Here is a 25405-nt window from a genome sequence, read left to right as displayed (position 1 = left end):
GTAGAGAGAAGATCTGTTTTGTTGTTGTTGTTGTTGTTGTTTCCTAGCAAGTACAACAATATCAATCTTTAATAAATGTAAATTATATTTAGGGGCTTAGGAATGTTCCAATTATTTTTTTATTCCCATTGTGCCATTTCCCCTGGAGGTCTATCAGTCAAAGGTTCAAAATCAACCAATAGAACTCAATCTACTGAACTTGGGACACCCCCCATATATGTATGTATGTATGTATGTATGTATGTATGTATGTATGTGTATATACAAAGAGTTACAGAAAGACAAAAAGAGAGAGAGAGACGGAAAGAGACAGAGACAAATAGACACAGAAAAAGAGAGAGAGATTAACTAGAAAAGAAGTAAATTTCTCTGTGATCTATTTATGGCTTTTCACATGACTAACAAAGCTGATCTAAAACCATTAAGCTCTGGCATGGTTTAGACAAAAATTTCCACAAGGATTTTGTTTGTGCGAATGTGCTTCATAGCTTCTTATTTTCCTTTTCTTTATCATGACTTTATGATAACACAGCCTCTGCTATATATCTACTAAAGTTTTAATTGACATAATTTGAAATATAATAAAAAGAAATTATGAAAACATAATAGCTCTTTTTCCAAGGTAAAGTAAGGTACTGGAAAAGGTCAAGTTTTGGAAACATTTCACTTGCTATAAATTGAACATGCCTGGACCTTTTGAAATGTGAAGTATTAGGGGAAAAGAATTAATGTATTATCAAATATTCCAAGAATAAATAATATTTTAGAAATATGCACGTGTCTCCTTTATATTTCTAATATTTTAGAGGATAAGAATATGAAAAAGTCTTAGAATAAACAACTACCAGATCAATAAATTACAAATTCATAAAAGCTGTTCAAAGCTATTTAAATTTGCCACCTTAAGAGATCCATTAACACTTCAATCAGGCCTGTATTAAAATATTTGGTCTGAAAACTCCCCTTTATAGGACATAAACACATTCAGCATTCTTGTCAACTAAAAGGTCTAAAAGGATTACAATTTAGAACATATGCAGGATTTGTTATGTAGGGTGGGCAAATGGCTATTCCAATACTTCCTAAAACATTTGGAAGAGTGGTCCTCTCAACACCCTCAAATCATATGAACTGGGGAGAACAGAGGGAAAATATTTTAACAGTTTATTTTTGTTTATTTGGCCAGTCTAGCTTATCATGAAACACTCACTGAACATAATTAGCTGTTCTACAGTCCTAATCCAAACCTCTTTGGATGCAGGAACTCATTGACCAGATGGTTAGCAACAACATAATGCCTCAGCAAATGGAAGCTTGAGTTCAGGTTCACAGGCCACAGGACAACAGAGGCAGATTGTGCCATGTAAGTGATGTATTAAACACAGAGGAGTTGGAGTTGGCAACTATCAGTATAGGCCTCTTGCAAAAGGGCAAACCAAATTCTGTCTTCTTGGGTCTGAATCCACAATAATGTGACTGGGAAAAAAGGGGCAAAGATGGGCAGTAGAATGGCGCTATGTCAACTACCAAAGACAAAACAGAATAGTCCAGTTTCCCAAGGGAAACTATCCAAAGAGGCTATGTCATTTTTCTACTTACCTTGTATGCAAAGGAATTATTTTATAGTTCTCTTTTGCTTTTAATTATTGACACTGATTGGTTAGTAGGATGCCTTATGACTAAGCCGGATGGTGTTTAATGGAAGATAAGCTTAATTGCAAAAAAGTAAAGAAAGAAATTCATTAGACCAGTCTTGACACCTGAAAATTATGGGCAAAGCAGACTCCCCAAATGGAAATTGAGCAATTTGAAATGTCTTAATTAGATTTAAAACCAGAGCTTAGAAAAACGAAATTAGCTAGATCGAACAGGATAAAAAATTCTGAGATAAAATATATGGTCATTATTAGATTACTCTAGATATTCTCTACATCCAACCCCATGCTGGTGGTTATAAACCTGAGGATTTTGCAAAGAGTAACAAAAATAAAGAAAAACTTTAAAAGCATTGTGTCTGTTTGCAAATACATATAAAATATGTATGAAAATCTTTAGTGGAATTAATTTTAATGCCGCCAAAATAACAAGTAATCTTGGAGGACTTTTAAAAAGATAGTCAATAAGAAGTTTAATTAAGATTTGTTACAGGGGAGGGGAAATGGTGTAGTAAAGTAAATGTTCCCATTCATTCAGTTTAGATCCAAAAGTTCATAAAGTTCCTATTTATTTCATTATTTCATTATAATATATAATTATATCACCTGATCAGGTTCCTTTTTTATTCAACTCACCTCACTCAGACCTCTCATGTTCTAGTGGTGATTATAGTGAGGCTCAATTGGAGGTAACTCAACATTTGTTGGAATTTAACAATTATAGATTATGGTATCATCTTGCTCTAGTGGGGTGGGAGGAGTGAGAGGGAAAATGGGGAAGAGAGACATACTATGACATTAAGGGACATGAATAGGTTGCAATCTGCAGGACTGGAAAGAATTTCTGAATTGATGAAATCACAGTACAAGGCCCTACCATAGTGATTTGTATATAACAAAGATTTAAGAGGAAACTAAGGCACTGAGAATTCAGTTAAGTCAAGTAACATCACACAACTAGGTACTGATAGAACTATGAAGGAGATCCAGAGCTACTGCTAACTACTCTGGGGATTTGTCACTATGTCACACTACCTAGATTTTATTTCTCATCCAAACCTTCAACATTTTTTAATGAATTTAAACCACTTCAAAAAAAAATCAGAAGCACATACCTGAATTTACCCTCTTAATTTAAACTCATCTTCTCTATTTATCCATTTTAGTTCTGCCACCATTACACAGTATTCAGATTTGAAACCTGGAACTCCCTTTTGACTTTTACTACTACTATCTTTGTGACCTTGAGAACAACATTCAACCACACTTTACCTCAGTTTCTTCACCTGTCAAATGAGCAGGTTAGGCTAGATTGCCTAAAATTTCTTCTAGCTCCAAGTCTCTGATCCATTAATTTCTTTTCCTGCTACTCATTAGTATCTAATTTATCACTAAGTTCTAGAGATTCTTCTTACATGATGTCTCTCATGGTCATTCTTTCTTCTCTACTCCTCCAGTTATTAGCCTAGTCAAAGCCATTATCCTCTAATCTATGAATTATACTTCCTAGAAAGGTTTACAGACTCAATTTTCACCCATCTAATTTATTTTTTCTTAACAAATACCAAATTACCTTCCCTAAAGCATATTGTTTCATCAAACAGGCATAACACATAATGATATGTTTTAAGAATGCCTAGAACTTTGTTGGGTACATAGTAGGGAGTCAGTAAATATTTCTGAATTGTTTTTAAAATTTTTTATGAGAATTTGCTTCTAGACATAGCAAAATTAGGGATCTGGTGAATGGTATTTATGTAGCCACTATGCAATATGTGTACTCTCTCATTTGTAGGGAATGTTAAAGATGATAAGATCCATAACTGAATATGAATAGCATAATTATTATATTACTTGTTTCATTGTTTTTCTTATCATGGGAGCTGTTTTTCATGTAAGATTTTAAATAATCCTGGTTAGTCTAGCAATACCCAAACCCCTCTTCCCTTCAATCCTCTTCAAAAAGCATGTGTTAAGCACCTGCTATGAATAATAAAGCATAAAAACACACTAAGTTGGCAAAAATATATGTAGGAAATATTTGGAGTCAGAGCTAATCACAAGTTGAGTAAGAGTCAGCAGTTCAGTGTCACTGTGAAAAAACAAAAAACAAAAAAATCCACAGCATGATCCCCAGGTATATTCAGTGGAGAATGATATATGAGACCTCCACAAAAGTTCTTCTTTGATGTTTCATCATGACACAAAGGTGACCCTAGTCTCCCAAAGGCTATAACAGGAAGTGTTCGGGCCTAGCGATGGACCGTGCCTGATTTCTGAGGACAAACCTAGTTGGGTGTAGAAAAGCTCATTCACCAGATGATAAATTGCTTTGGTCTTTGACAACTCATGAAGTCCATCTATCAAAGCCTAGGCAGCTGGTGAACTGCATCAGAGGAAGTAAGATCTAAAGAATTGGAAGAGCAGATCTTTTGAAGAATTGACAAAACAATTTCCACAATTTAGATACAATACTTTTACATTATATAACATTTAGTATTATGTTGAAGTGTTTTTTTTTAATTAAGCAAAAAGTAATATACCAAAAAAAACCCACTTAGAAAACATGACAAAAATAATCTAGGAGTTGAAAAATATATTTTTTTGAGGAAAGTAAAAAAAGAATTGAATTTACTAAACTTGAAAAGAAGGATAAGGGCAGGGCAGCTAGGTGGCACAGTGGATAGAGTCCCAACCATGAAGTCAGAGGACCTGAGTTCAAATCCAACTTCAGAAACTTGACACTTATTAGGTGTGTAACCTTGGGCAAGTCACTTAATCCCAATTGCCTCACGCAAAAAAAAAAAAAAAAAAGGATGAGGAAAATTCTTATTATTTTCAAGGATATGTATCTCCATTTATTTTCCTTTAATAGGACGCAGTGAGTTAGATCATATAAGCAACCTATTTTACGCCCCCACACACACACCCCTGTATGTGATCAAAATTTTTTAAAATTAATTGGGGGGGGGCAGCTAGGTGGCACAATGGATAAAGCACCAGCCCTGGATTCAGGAGGACCTGAGTTCAAATCCAGCCTCAAACACTTGACACGTACAAGCTGTGTGACCCTGGGTAAGTCATTTAACCCTCAGTGCCCCACAAAAACAAAACAAAACAAAAAACAAACAAAAATTTAATTAAATTAAATAATATCTTTCTAAAATATATTGTAAACCCCAGTCCCACCACAAAGAGGATATACAGAAGATGATTTAACCTTATATTAATGACTTAAAATGGCCATTACCTATGCCTGTTATTGTATTGGGGTGCAATATATGGAACCATGGTGATGTGTAGGAGGCTATGTGACTACACTAAATGCCTCTTGGACCTTTTCTTTCAATGGCTTTTGACAATCTTTCTCCCTCTTCTAAAATGCCAACTGTCATTTCTCATTGGTATCAGTGGTGTAAATGCCTTTAAACAGTACATTTCTTCTTCTATTATGTTTTAGGTTGGGAAGAGTAGGAACTTAATAACTATTTGATCAATTAAATTCAATTAAATGTGTTGTAATTATGTCTAAAGAGTAAAGATGCTCTGAATGACTGCTATTCAAAAGCAAGAGTTCTGAGACATTTATTTTGGCTGTTTAGTGGACTTTTCTGAGGCTGAGTTTCAGATGGCAGAAGCTGACAGATGAACTCTGAATTAGCCAGGTTATTCTGTATTGGCTAACTGCCTTTAATATCCACAGCTACCAACAGTAATTCAGCATGAAGAATTTGTGGGAAATATCTTGACCGTGGGAGTTGGGTACCTTAGGAAAATGTGCCTATTATTAAGCTAGTGATAAGTGAAGCTAAGTGAAATTCCAAATCATAATTTTAGAATGAGAAGAAACCTTAGGGGTCATCTATGTGTACCAGCTCATTTTTTGGATGAAGGAACGGGGGAAGCCCAGAAATCCTAAGTGTGTTGTTCAACAGGATTGGTCTGAGTTATAGAACTGGGATTTGTGCCAAAGAACTCTGACATCAAATTCAGCACTATTTCTACTAAACAATATTTCCTTCTCTATTTATTTCAGACCTGGAAAAAGTTTCAAGAGGCTAGGAATATCTCCATGCAACAATTCATTATCAGAATGCTTTAGCGGTTACCAGAGATTTCAACTACTATATTTTGTAATGTGAGAAAATAATTATTAATGATTAATTTTTTGGAGGGACCCAGATCAGTTTAGGTCCTTTTCTCTCCCCCTTCCATTTCCCACCAGAAAGTCCAATTCTTGAGGAAGTTGTAATCCTATTTGGGACAAGCACAAGAGAACGAAGAAATAGAGATAAATTATTTTGTCTAGATAATGGACTTTCCCTCTAGCAACTTAAGTGAGGATCTTTTGAATTCTTTTCCCTGATGTCATCTGTAGTGTTCATTTTAATTTGGACCACCCTAAAGTCATGTCAACCAATGGAATTGAATGATGCTAACCAATTAGCTTTGATCAATATATAATGACCCACCTCTGTCAAAAGAGGATAAAAAACCTTGATCACAAGAGGCTTGGGCTCTCTTGGTTTCCTGGACCTGCTCCCTTGTTTTGGAATGCAGTTGTTTGTACTCTTCTTCTTAGGCCTTGAGACAAGGTGCTGTCTCTCTGAGGGACAAAATGGGTGTGGGCTATTCTCACGCTGTCATTTCTTTACTGGTATATATATATATATATATATATATACACACACACACACACACACACACACACACACACATATATGTATATATGTATGTATATGTATATACATACATACATATACACATATGCACATACATATACATATACATACATATATACATATATAGTAAATGCTTACTGCCAAAATGGGCACAATAGCCATTAATATATTAATAGCAGTAATTTTATAAAGTACAATTTAGCACAAATGATTTTAAAAACACAGTATATGGACCACATGAACGGGCAGTAGAAACTAACACTAAAGGGTGATCAGTGTGGGCTTGTGTGATTAGGAATGGCTTCATGAAAGAGGTAGGATTTGAGCTTAAATATGGCTAAAATCTGGATAAGTCAAGAGGGTAAATGTCTCAGATAAAGAGGGAAGAATATGTTTATAGGCACAGAGACAAAAATGAAATTGATCAGTGCAGAAAATACTGAAAACAGATTGGACTGTCTGAAATAGTGAATGTATAGTATAGAAAAGAAATAGGGTGGGGACCACTGAATAAAATGAGAACAGTTAAGGGAGGATTATGTCTGTCAGGCAAACATTTGAACTTGAATTACATCCCTTTTTTATCTGCAATTATCTCTCTATTCTTCTCTAAATCTCATATATTCTTGTTATAAACCATATGTCAATTTCAAAGGAACTAATTTATTGTAATACAATGTACTTTAAGACTTTGCCCTTTCCAAACTTAGACTAGCCCATCTGAAGCCAATTCTATTTTTTTCACTGGTTCATGCCTAGAAAGCTCTTCCTCCTCTCACCTTAACCTCTTGGCTTTCATGGCTACCTTCAAATTTTAGCTAAAATCCAAAAGCCTTTTCTAGTTCTTCTCAATGATTTTCCTCTGAGATTATCTCCAATTTTATTTTAAATGTAGAACATATCTTTTCATGTGTATATATAATGTTTGTATCTTATCTCCACCATTAGAATATGAGCTTCTTGTGAGCAGAGACTGTTTTTGCCTTCCTTTGACCCTCAAACACTTGACACAGTGTCTGGCACATATTAATCACTTAATTCCAATAAACAAGATTTTGAGTGGCACATTTACATATGCAAATGTAATCATTCTAGAATAAGGATTAGCAAAGATAGTGAGTGAGCCTACCTACTGCCTTTTCTCAACCTAATCACTGATATACCCTAAGGGGAGACACTGAGTTTAGGGTTCTAGGAAGAGTTGAGTCTTTGAGAAGAGTCATTTATTTGTTTGGTTCCCAGATCTGGGATCATACTTTGCAAATGACAAGCCCCAGATAAGAGATTTTTATTGGTCCAAGTGTACAGGTTCTGGTTCTGTTCTTTTTTTTTGTGGGGCAATGAGGTTTAAGTGACTTGCTCAGGGTCACACAGCCAATAAGTGTCAAGTGTCTAAGGCCAGATTCAATTCCAGTCCTCCTGACTCCAGGGCTGGTTTTTCATCCACTGTGCTACCTGGCTGCCCCAAGGTTCTGGTTCTTTCTGAAAGAACATAGCAGTATAGACTAGAATTTCAGCTGACCCTAAAGCTGGAAAGAGTGGAAGTTATGGCCAAGTACTTCTGCTAGAATAAGAATTCTAGTTTTATTAAAAATGTATGGCAGTATCAAAAGGCAAAAGTTTAAGTGAGTCTAAAGCTAAAGAAGGTGGAGCACACGGACAAATATCATAGTCATGTGCCCCACTCTAGAGTAAGCCTAGCAGATGCAGTATAGTGACTTAACTACCAGAGATGTTGTATCCCTCAAGGAAGAATAAAAGAGCATTTTTATGAAATATTGGATGTCTGTATCTTAAGAGGTATAAATTTCCTTGGTCACATGTGTTACCTACAAGTGTGCCTTTCCACTTGTGAACTTTATGAGTCTCAATTCTCCCTGTTGATGATAAATGAATGTATTTATTTAAGATTATGTTTACTGCTACTTTTCTTACTATGTGATACCAGTAAATATCTTTGCCAAGAACTGATTGTGTCCTCTGGCTGACTATTAAAGGGTCTATATTGGGGGAGCCTAGTGAGTTATAGGTTTATGATCTATAGCAAGGACCTACAGACTACCTTGAGCTTCTGGGGGACCAGGCATACCCATGACTGTAGTGGTTCATAGCTCTAAGGGATTATGCATAATTATCAGAGATTCATTCATTTACTCATCAAAAAAGTAATGAGTACCTACTCTGGGTGAATGACTTTGGTGTATACATAGAAGAAGAAAACATATCCTTTTCATTCACAGAGTATAATAAGATCTAGGATAGTCTAATAAGATATAGAATAATCACACAAATTATTATTATAAAATGATGGTTATGGAAGTATGATTAAATACAGCTACAAAAGTCATATATGTTTATATTACTACTGACTAAAATAAAATATTAGAAAAGATTACTTAAGCAAATTATTTTATTAATGTTGCTGTTATTGTTTGTCCATCATTCTTGAAGAGAACCATGACATTAGGTGATGTAATGCCTTGCACTGAATTGGATTTAAGTGAGGAAGGACTGTTCAAAATTACCAACCTCACTCTCTCCTCCGGAGCCATCTGGATCCATTGGCAAGATACATATCAGGACAACTGGAGATCTCCCTAATGCTTAAGGCAATTAGGATTAAGGATTGCTGAGGGTCACACAGCTAGTAAATGTCTAAGGTGAGATTTGAACTCAGGTCCTTTCAACTTCAGGGCCAATGTTGTATCTACTCTACCACCTACTTGCCCTAACAAAAATATTTTTAAAATAAATAAAAGAAAGTTAACCAAATGCAGGGTTTCAGTCACTTTTAAATTCTATATCTAAGTTGGAAGAATTAAAGAATCACAGAATTCTTAAGAGTTTTAAGGGATCATGTAGTACAATTCCCATTTCTAACTCTCATTTGTAGTTTAGGATTTGGCAGGTTGGATTTTCTATCAGATTGATTACATTTCAATTGCATGACTCTCCAAAAACATCAGTAGTCAAGAACATGGAATGCAAAATGCATTACCAGTGATTTAGCTGCATTAGGAAGCATTATTTTATGTCTAAAAATGTGCACTGAATATTTACTAAGTAAATTAATTATTGAAAAAATGAAAACCATGTTACTTGCTAATCTTTCAGTGGGCAATTCCAAATCCTTACTTCTAGTTTGCGTGAGTATGGGTTTTAACATACAGGTATGATATTATTCAATATTGTAACAAATACACAGTTGTACTATATTTTTTAAAAAAAAGAAATAGCACAGCTTAGTTTTTCCATTTAGTGTGCTTTGCTTTTCCATTTGTGCCAAGAGTAGAAATCAGTGGGAAACTGTTTAGCATAAAGATTGCATTTAAATACAACACTCATTATGCTTTGCTAAATCCTTCTGAGTTCTGGGGAAATAGCAACAGTGGGCACACACTTATTCTAAGCAATTGTGGTAAATTCACAGAAAAGGAATAGGTGGTCTTTTTATTATTATTAGAAAACATTGGAGTCTATTAAACTACTGCACTAAGGTACATTTTGTCAAAATAATGTAAATGTTTTCTTTCATTTCCAATTTAATAATGGCTTCATTTGAATCATACACTTAAAATATTACTGAATAGGACACCATCTTACTGAGCTTTGAGGTCCATGACAAATAAAGTTAATCCAGCCAAATACAATAGGAATGACAGATGTTTGATATGTGATCTACCTAAGATTTCAAGGTTGTCATTAATTCTGAAAACTTACAGTCAACTGAACCTCAGCACCTAAAGACATTTCACATAAAGATTCAGCCTGAAGAACATTTTATCATATGCTTAGATTACAAACTATACAAACCACCAGGAGAGAAAAGGGTAGTTACAATGAGTTCTGCAAGGTGGGCTGCTGAGAGAAGGTACTGAGTTTTATAGAGGTACTAATTTTGTTTTGAAAGAAGACATTATGTTTAATATTCCCAAGTATATATAAACAAGATACTACAATGCTGAATTATAAGTGCCAGAAGTGGAAGCTAGGAAAACCAGGGTTAAAATTCTACTCTGACACTTCCAAGGCATATTGTCAAGGTGCCTTAACTAACTTCTCTGAGTTTCAGTTTTCTCATATAAAAATTATAACAGCTAGCATGCCAGGCCTAAAATCAGGAAGACCTGAATTCAAATCTAAGCTCAGACACTCATTACCAAGTCTCCTGACCTCTCTTTGCCAGTGTTTCCTTATCTATAAAATGATGATAATTATACTACCTAGGAGCTCCCAAAATTGTTGTATTGATTAAATGAAATAATGATTTTAAAGCACTTAGCAAAATGTATAACACATAGTAAATACTTTATAACTACTAATTGTTAATATTATTCTCATCTACAAAAAGGTAAATAACACCTGTAAGAGACCAATCTCATAGAATAACTAAGAACAAATGAGATTATATTTGTAAAATGCTGTGTAAAATTTAAAACATTATATAAATGAACCTTAGTCATTATCATTAACAATAATAGCACAATAAGAATATTTTAATAAATGGTGACATAACAAATATTCATAACCTGTTAGAAAATAATGGGGTTCTATGAGACTCAGGGAGCCTGGTCTGACCTTTCTTAAGGCCAGTCCAGAGTCAGGAGAATTTCAAAGGAAATGTAGTTGGACTTTGGACTGTGAACACAGACAATAGAGGTTAAAACCACACCTACCTGAAAGCTTTTCCCCTCAAAGGGTCTGCCCTCTGTACTCTGTACTTGACATATGAGGTAGAGTGCTGGACTTCCAGACAGGGAGAATTGGAAGAGTCATATCCTTTCTCTGATGCTTAATAGTTGTGTGCCCATAGGCAAGTCATTTAGCCTCTCTTTGTCTCAATTTCCCCATTTTTAAGATGAGGTGAATAATAGTAGTTATTTTAACAATATAATGAGAACATCAGCAAGTACAGCGCAGAACCAAAACCAATAGATTTGAATGATGCTAGCCAATTAGCTTTAAGCAGTGTGTAAGGGCCACCTCTGCTCCTGACCACAGGAAGCTCACAGGCTCTGACACGAGCTCTTGGCTTTTAATGCTCAAGGAGAAAGGATGCAGATTATTCTCTCTCCCCTCTTTCCTAGGTAGGCCTTCTGATCTTTCTGAGCAATGTGCTACCTACTTACTAATATTTAATATGCTTGAATAAATGCTTAATACCCCAAACTGGGGCAGTAGCCTCTAATTTCTAAGTAGCTATATCTTAGAAACCCCAGCTATGTTTCTCTAAAACTTGGGACAGAAATAGGGCCACCCAATATGATTTTAAATGTCACAAACCTCCAACTACACATTTGGGGAAAAAAAGCCTTTAACAATAGAGAATGTAGCAGAAGAAACAGAATGAGGTACAGATCATTCCTGATATCTTGTCTGCTACTGAAATTGTACCAAAGATGCTTTCAGAGAGTCACAGCCTAATACATTTATCCACCTACAAAAAAGCAGTTAGTTGTTTATCCACCTGTGAAATAGCCGAGATAACAATTAAAGCTAAAAGAAGAGTAGTTGGGCAGTGATTTTTTCCCCAGGTACATTTTAATCTGAGTTTCCATCAGAAAGAGAAAAAGAACAAGATAACAGTGATCATAATAATACTGCAGTCCCTACTTTCACAAGGCTGACCAATCATCTGACAAATTCTTATTAAATATATATTATGGGAAAGACACAATGTTAGGCACCAAAAATACAAATACAAAAGAGAGATCTTGCCAGTAAGGAGTTTGCTTCCCTTTTGTTTAAAAAAAAAGGCCACTCAATTCCTACTGACTAGCAGTTCCTCTGCCTTCTCTGCTACTTTAGCTTGATTGAAATTTATTTCCCTTTCTCCTTCAATTATCCTTTGTACATAAACGTGCCTATCCTCCAGCTGGACTTTTATCTGGTTGCTCCCTTTTAGTCTTTTCTTGCCCCTACATCTGTTCAGGAGTGAGACACTATCTGCACTAGCAAGAATATCAATGATCAAGAAGAAGGGATGGGATTAGGGAAAGGTAAAAAACCTTACACTGAACTTCCAACCTGTAAAACCACTGTCACCCCCACTAATGCCAGGATGATGACGATCATAATGGTGGTGGTGGTGATGGTGATGATAAAAGTTGCTTATTTGTATAGTGCTTTAATATTTACAAATTGCTTTACAAATATTTTCTCATTTTATCCTCATGATAACTCTGTGAAGTAGTTTCTTTCTACAGATGAAGAAACTGAGGAAAACACAGCGATTAAATGATTTGCACACCACCGATCAATCGTGCAACAGACATTTATTAAGCACGTACCCTTTGACTTGGACTGTGCTGAGTGCTGTAGATCCAAAAAGAAGCCATGAAGATAGTTAAGTGTCTGCAGCCAGATTTAAATCCAAGTGTTTCTGACTCCATGTCCACTATTCTAGTACTGTGCCACCCAGGTGCCAGTAAAGAGCCAGAGTAGATCTGTAACAAATCCCCAGCCAATATCCCATCTCTTTATCTTCCTCTCCCTGAATGCCTAGAATAGCTTGACTGTGGTTTTCCTCTGAAATTGAGATAACTCCTACTTTTACCCTTTACAAGCAAAGATCCATCACTAGAGTCAGAAGACCTTGAGCAAATCATTTAAACTTTCTGAATCTTAACATGGTGATAATAATACCTACCCGATTCCACAAGGTTGTTATGAAACTCAAAATAATGTGAAAAAGATTCGAGAAGCATACAGACCTCTGCAAATATAAGGTTGGACGATGATAACAATTTATGACCTCATATTTCCCTACAAGCAGAGTTTAAATGAAATAAAAGAAGTTAGGGGCAGAAAAGAGGATGAAGGCATAGAAAGGAGCTTTATTCTCCCAAATTGATAAGCAGCAAAACAAAACAAACAAAATCTTTTGAAAGTTTCAGAAGGTTCTAGGACAATGTGTTAGCAATAGGGAGTGGTGGTCTCATTTATTGGAACTGCTCTGGAGGATAGAGAGAACACAACTGTTAGACAAGTTAAGCACCGCAGTCAGTGCTAAGGTATGGACATCCAACCAGCCAATCCATCACGGTAACCATAAGCAGATGTGTGAGATGATGAATGAAGGTGCTTTGTAGAAGCTCCAGTACTCTTTTTCTCTTCTCTTGTGTAAAGATAGAGGTTGACATATGAGGTAGAGTGCTGGACTTCCAGACAGGGAGAATTGGAAGAGTCGTATCCTTTCTCTGATGCTTAATAGTTGTGTGCCCATAGGCAAGTCATTTAGCCTCTCTTTGCCTCAATTTCCCCATTTTTAAGATGAGGTGAATAATAGTAGTTATTTTAACAATCTAATGAGAATGTATGCAAAACATTTTGCAAACTTGAAAGCAGGTTATATAAGCATGAATGATCATTATTATAGTGGTTGTGGTATTTGATCCCAAGTGTTGACTCCCTGGAAGAGAGACCCCATGTGGGCTTCATGTCTGCACTCAGTGCTGCTCTAGGGACAGAACATCAAAGAGAATATCTGAATCGTGATGGCATATTCATAGATTTGACTTAGAAGTTGTATATCTGATTCTCCTTGAAAGAGCTCAACAGCTAGCATAACATCAAGACAAACTGCAGTAGGTACAATTAAGAAAAAGTTGGGGGGAGCAATTGCAGGTATTTAAAAGTGATTGCTTATGAAGGCACTCAGAAAGATGATCTTACAGATTAACTCAACAGCCCATCTCTGTCCAATCACATAAAAATTTCCTTACTCATTTTTCTGGAGACTAAGAGTAGAAAGTGGGTTATGTTACAATATGGATTGCTCATTAAGTGTTAACCTTTTACCATTGCAATTAATCAGATTCTTGTGGCCTTTATGATTCAAAAAATAGGAGGGAGAATGTCTGATTAACTTCCTTCAAGTTCCAGCTAAAATTCTATCTTTTGCTAGAATCCTTCGTTTTTAAGGTCTTCTATCTATTGAGTATTTAAAATTTACCATAAATATGATATATACATACACACACACATATATATACATATATATACATACACATACATATACATATACATGTATATCTTATTTATATATAGTTGTTTGTATGTTGTGTCCTCCAATAGATTGAGCTTCTTGAAAACAGGGAGTGTCAGGGGAAGCTAGGTGGCACAGTGGTTAAAGCTCTGGCCCTGGATTCAGGAGGACCTGAGTTCAAATCCAGTCTCAGACACTTGACACTTACTAGCTGTGTGACCCTGGGCAAGTTACTTAACCCTCATTGCCCTGAAAAAATAAAAAAAAAATTTTTAATAATAATAATAATAAAGAAAACAGGGAATATTTTTTGCTTTTCTGTATATCCCCAACACATAAGACAGTGTCTGACACATAACTGTAGTTAATAAATGCTTACTCACTGCCTGGTTGGTTGTTATAGCAAATGAGGGAGAGAAGTCCTTTTTAGGAAACTTTCAAGGTTTCAAGGTTCAGTTCCTCATGAGTTGAAGGTATATGCAAAGAGAAAGGCACACTGTAAGGATAATGTTGTGATTAAGGAGGAGGTACTAGTATGCCCATAAAGCACATAAATTTTGGTAGATTCAAACAATCACAGACCAGGAGGAAATTCTACTCATTAGATAGTCAAGTACAACTTAAATTATTTTAAGGATCAGTTAGTAGGATCCCTGGTACATTAGAATCCAGATGAACAATAAACTGCTAGAATAGAGGAAGGATCAGAGTATTGTCAGAGACCTCAGAAAGCATGCAGGAAAAAGTAAAAAGAAACAGAGTTTATATGACTAGGAACCTGGCAGAGTGATGATGAATGAGTTTGAAGGAATATCTGACACAGCATTCTACTCTATTACAGTTGTAGTCTACTCAAACACCTGGCTCAAGAGTGTAGGCAATGTTTACATGGATTGGAAAAACCAGTACAAGCACACAAAAACAAATGCAGATTGCCATTTTTTGAGAGTTCCAATTCATTAGAAATGGAGAAATATCTGAAATAGACAAAGGGAATTCTTAATAATGCTAACATTGTCATGAAAGCTATATCAGGAACAGGAAATGCAAAGTAGTGACAATCACTGAAGAACTTGTTAGTAATATAACCAAAACTTAGTTACAAAATCTTCTTTTTCTATCACTTCCTAATATATACATACATATATATATATATACACACACATACATATATGTATGTATATACACACATATAGATATACATGTAGATGTGTGTATATGCATATATATACGTGTGTGTGTGTGTGTGTGTATATATATATATATATATATGTACTAAGATACTAAGTTGGGTCCTCACTATGTTTATGATAAGAAGTTTCTTTGAAACACTGGAAACAGAACATATTACAGATTAATAGAGTGCAGAGGATGCTAATGCAGAGGAACCTTAAAGTTAAATTACCTTGAAATGTCACTAAATTCCAGATTTTCAAGGTCAAAAATGTTATACTATACCTGTCCAAAACTATGCAGTTCACATATCAAAAAACAATGATTTAAACTGCATACTCTTACTCAAAAAAATCTATGTGAAATGAAAGGAGATGCTAGAATGTGATCTGTAGAAAGCAAGAAAAACCACCTTGACCCCCAAATTACCTGTTTTGAAATGCTGAGTATAGTATAGCTTGAGGAAAGATAATTGATAAATGATTTAAGAGACTTTCCTTCATGCTAAAGAAACTACACCTAGTTAAAGCCTCTGAGATGCAAAAAGATGAAGCAACAAACATTTAACAAAGCAAACCAGACTGAAAAGAAAGCAATAAATAAATTTTGACAATGTTTAAATGATATTAGAAGTTAATAATACTATTTTGGATTTGAAGTTTTAACTTATATGAAGGTCATTGAAACCAAAAAGTCTCTTAGAAACTGAAGGAAAAGATTTCACCAAAAGGAGACAGAATAACCTAGGATCATAAAGATAGAGCTGGGATGGTTCATAGAGGGTACCTAGTCCAATGCTCTCATTTATATGTAAGGGAACTGAGGACTAGAGAGATTAATCATTTATTCAGGGTAACAAAGGCAGCAGAGGTGGGGTGGGTTCTCTGATTGCAAAGTCTTTCCTTTTTTTTAAATCTAAGATGCTGTTGAAAGATGTAAAGAGGAGTGGGTGAGAAGAATGATTTACCAATTTTTAAAATTAGAGAAAATATTAAATACATTTATGGAAAGAAAAAAAACAAGAGAACAATCCCACTCAAAACGGATTAGGATTGTGATTGACTTGGTACCTGAAAAGAGAAAAGATAATATATTCTTCATAATACTATAGGGGAGTATGGATTTGGAATGATGCAAGCGCTGTCAGGAAGTCATTATGTTGCTTTTGTTTTGTTTTGTTGTTAAGGAGTCAATGAAACTTTTTAAAAAGAAAATAAATTGAGTACCATAGTGAAAGAATTTCACAATTTATTAAGAAAAAATCAATTTATCATAAATTTCTATTTCCAATAGTAGGCCAATAAAATGGATTCTTATACAAAAAAAACTTTAAAAATGTAAAAAAATATGAGACAAAAGTTAATAAAATAGGAATTATGTAACTAAAACAACCAAATATAATAAAGGAAACAAAGAAATTGTTAAAAAGAAAAAGGAGAAGGGAAACACCTTGGACAAGAAATATTTACAATTGGAGTCTATCAAATATTTCTTTAAAATTATCCCTACATCATAAAAACTGTTTTCAAAAGGCTGTAGTTAACCAAACCATTTTTTTCATATCAAAGGATTACTCTCTCTATTCTTAAACCCGGAAGTGGAAAAGCAGAAAAACAGAACAATGTATCAATATCATTAAAGAAATTTGATACAAAAATATTAAATACAAATAATGGCAAAAACTATAGTATTTTTCTCCTTATATTTTAAAAAAATTCTTACAATTACATGTAAAATTATTTTTAACATCCATTTTAAAAATTTATTTATTTATTTTGCAGGGCAATGGGGGTTGTGACTTGCCCAGGGTCACACAGCTAGTAAGTGTCAAGTGTCTCAGGCCGGATTTTAACTCAGGAACTCCTGAATCCAGGGCGGGTGCTTTATCCACTGCGCCACCTAGCTGCCCAACATCCATTTTGTTGAGTTTCAAATTCTTCCTCTCACTCCCCCCTCATTGAGAAAGAAAGGAATTTAATGTACATTATATATGTACAGTCATGCAAAATATATTTACATGTTAGTCATGTTGTGAAAGAAAGCACAGACCAAAAAGAAGAAAAACATTTTTTTTAAAGTAGGACTCAATCAACATTTGGACTCTATCAGTTGTTTCTCTGAAGGTAGACAGATTTTTCTTTTACCAGAAGTCCTTTAGCATTGTCCTGGATGCTTGTATTGCTGAGAATAGTTATGTCATTCACAGTTGGTCATCCTTACAATATTGTTGTTATTGTGTTCAATGTTCTTCTGGTTCTGCTCACTTCACTTTGCATCAGTTAATATTAGGTTTTCCAAAAAGTATCCTATTGAACATTTCTCATACCATAATAGAATTCCATCAAAATCATATACCACAAGTTGTTCAGCCATTACTTAATTGATGGGCATACCCTCAATTTCCAATTCTTTACCACCACAAAAGAGGTATCATAAATATTTTTGTACATATAAGTGTGTTTCCTTCCTCCCCCCCAATCTCTTTGGGATATATAGACTTAGTAGTTGTATTGTTGAGTCAAAGGGTATGCCCAGTTTTATAGCCATTTGGGCATAGTTCCAAATTGTTCACCTATTTTTTCTATACCCCTTCCAATTTGTCATTCTCTTTTTCTGTCACATTAGCCTATCTGACAGAAATGGGGTGGTACCTCAGAATTGTTTTATTGAAGGAATAGTGATTTAGAGCATTTTGTATGACTATAAATAGCTTTGATTTGATATTTTTATTGTTTACAGCTATTTTAAATGGAATTTCTCTCTGTCTCTATGTGTTGGGTTTTGTTGCTAGAAAATATATTTATGTGGATATATTTTATGTCCTGCAACTTTGCTGAAGTTCATGTTTTCAAAAGCTTTTTTTTAGTTGATTCTTTATGGTTCTATAAGTATAACATCCTATGATCTATGAAGAGTAATAGGTTTTTTTCCTCTCATTGACTATTTTTCTGCCATAAATTTATTTTTTCCTGTCTTATTGCTATAGGTAGAATTTCTAGAAACATACTGGATAATAGTGGTGATAATGAACATCTTTACTTTACCCTGATCTCATTGGGAATGGTTCAAATTTATACTGGTTACAGATCACACTTGTTCTTGCTTTTAGATAGATATTACTTATCATTGTAAGAAGGTTTTCATTTAGTCTTATGCATTCTGGTGTTTTTAATAGGAATGGGTGTTGCATTTTATCAAAGTTTTAATGCATCTATTAATATAATCAAAAGATTTTTGTTGTGTTTTGTTATTGGTATGATCAATATATTTTTCCTAATATTAAACCAACCCTGCTTTCCTGTGATAAATTTCCCATCTGGTCATAGTGTATGATTTTTGTGATATATTGCTATAATTTCTCATAGAATTTTATTAAAATATTTGCATCAACATTTATTAAGGAAAGTTGTCTGTTGTTTTCTTTTTCTGGTTTTGCTTTGCCTAGAACATATCAAAACTATATTTTACCATAAAAGGAAATTAGTAGGCCTCCTTCTTTACCTATGTTTTCAAATAATTTAAATAATATTGGAAGTAGTAATTGTTCCATAAATTATTTGGAAGAATTCACTTGTAAATCTATCTTGTCCTGGGAATTTTATCTTAGGAAGTTCATTAATGGCTTGTTCAATTCATTTTTCTAAGATAGTATTATTTAAGTATTCTATTTCCTCTTCTGTTATTCTTGGAAATGTACTCTTTTTAAAAATACTCATCCATTTCATTAGATTGTCAGTTTTACCAGAATATAATTGGGTAAAATAACTCATAATAATTGCTTTAATTTCATCTTCACTGGTGATGCATTCACCCATTTCATTTTAGATACTAGTGATTTTTTTCATTGTTATGCCAAATTAATCACTGGCTTATCTATGTTATTGTTTATATATATATATATATAAACAGCTACTACTTTATTAGTTCAATGGTTTTGTAACAGTTTTATTCATCTTTCCTTTGATTTTCAGGATTTCTATTTAGGTGTTTAATTAGGTATTTTTCATTTATTTTTCTTGATTTTTAGTTGTGAAATTCACTGATCTGTTCTTTCTCTATTCCTTTAGCTCCCTCTTGACTTAAAATACTCCTCTCCACCCTTTAACTATAACTGAAAAGTTGTTATAGTCAATGGATTTGTTGAGCAGCATCTGTTCCTTAATTCATTGCCAGCACAGGGGTCTCCTGTAATCTCTTTCTGATCAGGTGCCAGGTCCTCTTATTATCTTTGGCTTGAGAACTCCTGAAGCTGATGCTGCTTCTGCTCCCACCATGTAGTCCCACCACTGGTGTTTCATCCATGTTTGTTCTGGGCCAGCTTTCACCTCTCTGTCACATATCTCTCTTTCCAACCTTCTAAGTTTTCTTGGCCTAGAAGAATGTTTCTCTGACTTTCTGTTGGTTCATCCATTCCAGAATGTGATCTGAGGCATTATTTTAAAGTAATTTGGAAGGGAATGCTGAGAAAGTTTGGCTGAGTGCTTTTTCTTTACACTCTCTTGACTCCACCTCCAGAAGTCTCCTCCTATCTTTATATACATAGAAATCTTTAGCTCCTATTTACTGTGAACTGTCCACATTAAGAATAAATTATTTCAGGTGAGAAAGTATTTTGAAACCACAAGATCATAGAATCAAAGCTGTAGAATTGAACTCCCTCATTTCACAGATGATGAAACTTAGTCCCAAAAGATAGATGACATCCAAATTAGGAAAAAAAACAACTTTACTCTGTTTTCATTTTTCAAAAATGTGTCAATCTGTTTACTTTCAATCAATTACTATATCTTTTTTTTCTTGGGTTTAGCCAGATTATCTGAAAGGCAGCACCAAGTTTCAGGTAATAGCTTTTATAGGTCTATTTAATATTGAAAGGCATACTTTTTTTTTTTTTTTTTAGTGAGGCAATTGGGGTTAAGTGACTTGCCCAGGGTAACACAGCTAGTAAGAGTTAAGTATCTGAGTCCAGATTTGAACTCAGGTACTCCTGACTCCAGGGTCAGTGCTCTATCCACTGTGCCACCTAGCTGCCCCGAAAGGCATACTTTTTGAATTGAAAACTATTCTTTCTGGAAGCCAGCAAAAGAAATTCTTTACCCTGAACATGTGTCTGTCAATACAGCACTGTTAGCCTAATAAAGGGTATTATCAGATAATTGACTTTGAGATTTGTATAACTGGATTAGCGTAGCTATGATTTTCTGTAGAACTATACAGGAAAAAAATTACTCTATCTTTGGCACCACCAATTTAGAGGATACACATATAGTAGTTGCTTTCATATTGTCATTCTTAGCTCCAAAATTATAATGAGCAGCCCTCAACAGAAGTTTTGTTGAGTCATTTTTCAGTCATGTCTGAGTCTTCATGACCTCATTTTGGGTTTTCTTGGCAAGGATACTGCATTGGTTTACCATTTCCTTCTCCAGCTAATTTTACAGATGAGAAAACTGAGGCAAATAGAGTTAAGTGACTTGCTTAATATCACATAGCTAATAAGTGTTTGAAGTAAGATTTGAACTCAAGACAATGAGTCATCTTAACTCCAGACCTGATAATCTATCTACTCTGCCACCTAGCTGAGGTTAGAAATGTCTAATTATTGTTTAATTTCTAAAAGATACTTTTGACAGAAAAAAAGAAAACACAAAAAATTGAAATGGAAATTTCTCAGATAATTTTCTGGATCATTTAAGACACATTTTTCTAAAACTGTTTCAAGAGTCCAATTCATTATGTAGATAATGAAATCATATTTATTAAGTACCCAAATATACATGGAACTTCCACAGAGACTATTAAATAGTAACTACAAATGCTATGAATAACATGGGTGATTCAAATGAACAATGGGCAGTAATCAAGGGCCTAGAGTATTATAATGATCTCTGTGTTCTATACTAAGTTTAGATAGGGATTGTTCCCTATAATGAATTTTATACCTTACAATATGTCTAATAGTTACTAAACTACATTCTAAAAGGAAGTTCTTTTATCCTAATGTAAAAGAGTAAAAAGGACTAATATTTACAACAAGCTGTGCATTTGAAAAAGTGTTGGTGGGAGAAGGAGCCATTTAAGGGAGAGAAGGTAAAAAAAAGCTAATACAATAGAAAATATTTTACTATTTTAGTTACTTGGAAAGATATGAGAATCTAGGGAAGTATAATTGCTATGAAATTGTGTATGTTTCTTTGTGGGACTAGGGGCTAGGAGTGGGAAAGAGTTACACGGTATTTTCAGGGCTTTATGTACCTAAGTATCTGCAACAGTTTGAGACATGTTGCATCTGAAATCCAGCATGGTTTTTAACCACAATTAAAAATTAGTTAAATAAATGGCATTTCTGAAGATGCATTTTGTTGTTATCATGGACCAGTATTAAATGACTGCAAGTGATAAAGTTGAAATTAATTTGCACAAATTTCCTAAAATACTTGTTTCTAAATAATGTAGCTAATCTCTAGCACATTCTTAATTATAAATTTCCTTAACAATGGATGTAAAGATATATTAATTGGGGAAAATTATCTGCTCAACATAATTATCAAAACATATAATTTTTGATAATATAAGTATTTCATTGTAATGGAAGCCTAAAACCCAAGACAGATTCAGAAGATACAGAAATTTAGTTACTAATTAAGTGTAATAATATTGTTTTATGAAAAAGTATAAAATATTTCCAAAAGAAGAATGTCAGGATAGATGCTTTCTATGTATTTTTATTTAACAATTACCTTAGTTTACATTATTTTCCTAGGAATCTTTGATAGCTTTAGTCCTTGCTATTTTTCCTTATGGATGGGTGTACACACACACACATACAAATTTATATATTTAGATGATATATAGATTTACATGTAGATTAAGATGTATATGCAGATGCAGATAGATATAGAGATATATAATGGGTGTATACATATATACACACATATGTATATACATATGTAAATGTACATGTATATATATATACAAATATACACACATACATAGTGTAAACCATTAATGCCTCTAGAAAGGTAGCACTTTTAAAGATAAATTCTTGCAGAAGAATGCATGTTCTTTTGGGATTCTCATGCTAAACAAAACATTCCCAGTTATCACAGTGTCTGCAATAACCTCTGTTTCCAAAGCTCGCCAACTTCATTTGACTTGAATAGTTTAGCTCTTTACAATAAAGGAAGGGCATCAATTCAGATACTTACATCCTCTGAATAATAATGTAAAGTAACTACAAGTACCATTTTTTTTTTGTCAAAGGAATGTAATAATCGTGAACATATTCATTCCAAATTGACTAATGTCATGGTTTTTTCTGCATCGCTGCTCTTTCTTGTCAAGCAAAGAATTGGTATGAAAACAAAACAGCATTCAGGAAAGAAAAAATTCAACCAACTAAATGTTTGAGGTCAATGAATAATTAGGTAGGAAATAGATTTGATTCTTAATACATTTTTTTTTACCTCCCATTCCACATAATACAGTAACCTGTCTCTGGGTCTGAAGAGGAAAGAACTACTTTTGGGGTTCCTTTAGTTCCTTTAGATGGTAGAGAGAGCAAAAAGATAGAACTTCTCTCCCCCAAAATATATTCATTTAGGCATTCTTTAACATATTATAATATATATTTAACTTGTTCATGAATACCCTTACTTCTTAACTTGATTCAAAGCTCTATCTATGACAAAGAAGATGTCATACTTGTGAACAAACCATTCTTTTTGTAATATATAAATCTCATTACATATCTGACCATTTTGAACCACCTGCCTTGAGCCCACTGATTTGAAAATTGAGCTATTCAATGCATAGCATTATGGATTGAAGGCTGAAAGGGATATTCAAGATAATTTGGCCAAGTGGAATCAAACTCAAGTCGATAGGCAGGCCAATAAATCATGCATATGATTGGTTTAGATGTATATATGTTGACATAGAAAACCACATATTAATATTATCTATGTTCTATTGTTTTTTACTTATACTGATACATTTTTCCAAATTATATCTTTTTTGGGGGGTGGTGAGGCAATTGGGGTTAAATGACTTGCCCAGGGTCACATAGCCAGTAAGTGTCAAGTGTCTGATGCAGGATTTGAACTCAGGTCCTCCTGAATCCAGGGCCAGTGTTTTATACACTGTGCCACCTAGCTGCCCCCACCCCTATTATATCTTAATGTAGTTCTGGCTGCAGTTTGGAAGGGCCTATGTTTAACACCATTAATCTAACCCATCACTATCATTTTACAATGGAAGAAGCTGAGCCCCAGGGATTGACTTGCCTAAGTCTGTATAATTTTTACTGAAGATTTAGAATATGAATCCAGATCGTCTGACTTCAAATCTAGAACTTTTTTTTCAAATCTAGAACTCTTTACATGGCACCATGCTATACCTATCTCCTTTGAAGTAAGCAAAATCAAATTAACCACTTTTAATCAGTGTGAAGTTGTGATATTGGTGTTCGCTAAAATAATGAGTCAGATAATTGTACAACTATGTCTGTAAGAAAGAGTAGAGCCTAGAAAGAAAAGTTATCTAGAGCATTGGTGTCAAAATCAAATAGAAGCTGGCCACTAAACTAAATTTGTTCTTTCTAGGCTCTACTCTTTCTTACAGATATAGTTGTACAATTATCTTCCTTATCTTTTTACTAGGTATCTGAATCACTATTTTAGCAAACACCAATATCACAACTTCACAATAATTAGCAGTAGGTAACTTATCTAGAGCATTGGTGTCAAAATTAAATGGCAGCTGGCCACTAAACTTTACATAAAGTTTAAATTTGATTTTTGTTTTTATGTAGGTGCATCTATTAGTGAAAGGCAGAGTGTTGTAGAACTGGTCTTGAACTTAGCAAGACACAGGTTCAAACCCCACTCTTGACATAAGTCAGTTGTGTGATCCTGGACAAATCATCGAACTCTCAAAACCACAATCAACTATCTAAAACGCGAAATTTCAGAACAGATGTCAATCTAAATTGGCAAAGAAAGGTTCCTCACTGGAAGGAGAATTAAATCATTTTAGGTCAAAGGGGTAAGGTCCATTCATAGTGATGTGTCACCTAGAAAGTTATATATTATTGTTTTCTAAACATAAGCCCAGATGCTAACTCTAGTTTAATGAATCTATTACACACTGTCTTTTTCACTTTACATAAAATTTGGCTCAAACTGCTATAAACATAACTTACTCAGATTCAAATAATAAATTTGCTTGAATTCATCAATCTGAAAATTAAATGATTCAAATGTAAGCTCAGATCAATTGCTACCTCCTATATGGGGAGTGTACTGATTTGAACACTACACAGATAGTAATCTGGATCCAATTTTCTAAAAATTAACACACATACACATATACATATCCTCCTGATGTCACTGGTCCTCTTAGAGAACAAAGGATGAATAATCAAGGGTCAAGTATTGTGGGAAGCCCTGCTGATACCAGTGGGAAAGAGAAATGGTCCCGGCTCTCAAAGAAGTCACATTCTAAAGGGACAAGGCAACACAGAGAGGAACCCACAGAAACATAGGAAGGATTTGTAAAAGAAGATGTAAAATGAAAGACTGTGAACAGTGGCTTCAACAATATAAGTAAGACATTAAGGAAGATTGATCTAAATGAAGACACTTGCCCCAAAGACATGAAACCAGTGGCTTACAGTCATATTGGCCATACTTGAACACAAGTTTTATGTTATTTTACAATAATTTCAGTATTCCTTTAACTACACCAAACTTCCACTTATGTCTTGCACTTTTTTGTTGTTGTTAGATGGTTGTGTGGGGAAGGGGAGAGATATTCAGGGGGTTATGGAGTTATTACTTAGGAAGGACTTCAATGGTCTTCAAATGCTTACTTGAATGAAACACCCTCTATATTATAATGGACATCCA

Source organism: Dromiciops gliroides, chromosome 5 (assembly GCF_019393635.1).
Source record: "Dromiciops gliroides isolate mDroGli1 chromosome 5, mDroGli1.pri, whole genome shotgun sequence".
NCBI classification, from domain to species: Eukaryota; Metazoa; Chordata; class Mammalia; order Microbiotheria; family Microbiotheriidae; genus Dromiciops; species Dromiciops gliroides.
The sequence above is the reverse complement of the archived record's forward strand: the minus strand, read 5'-3'. Positions refer to the sequence as shown.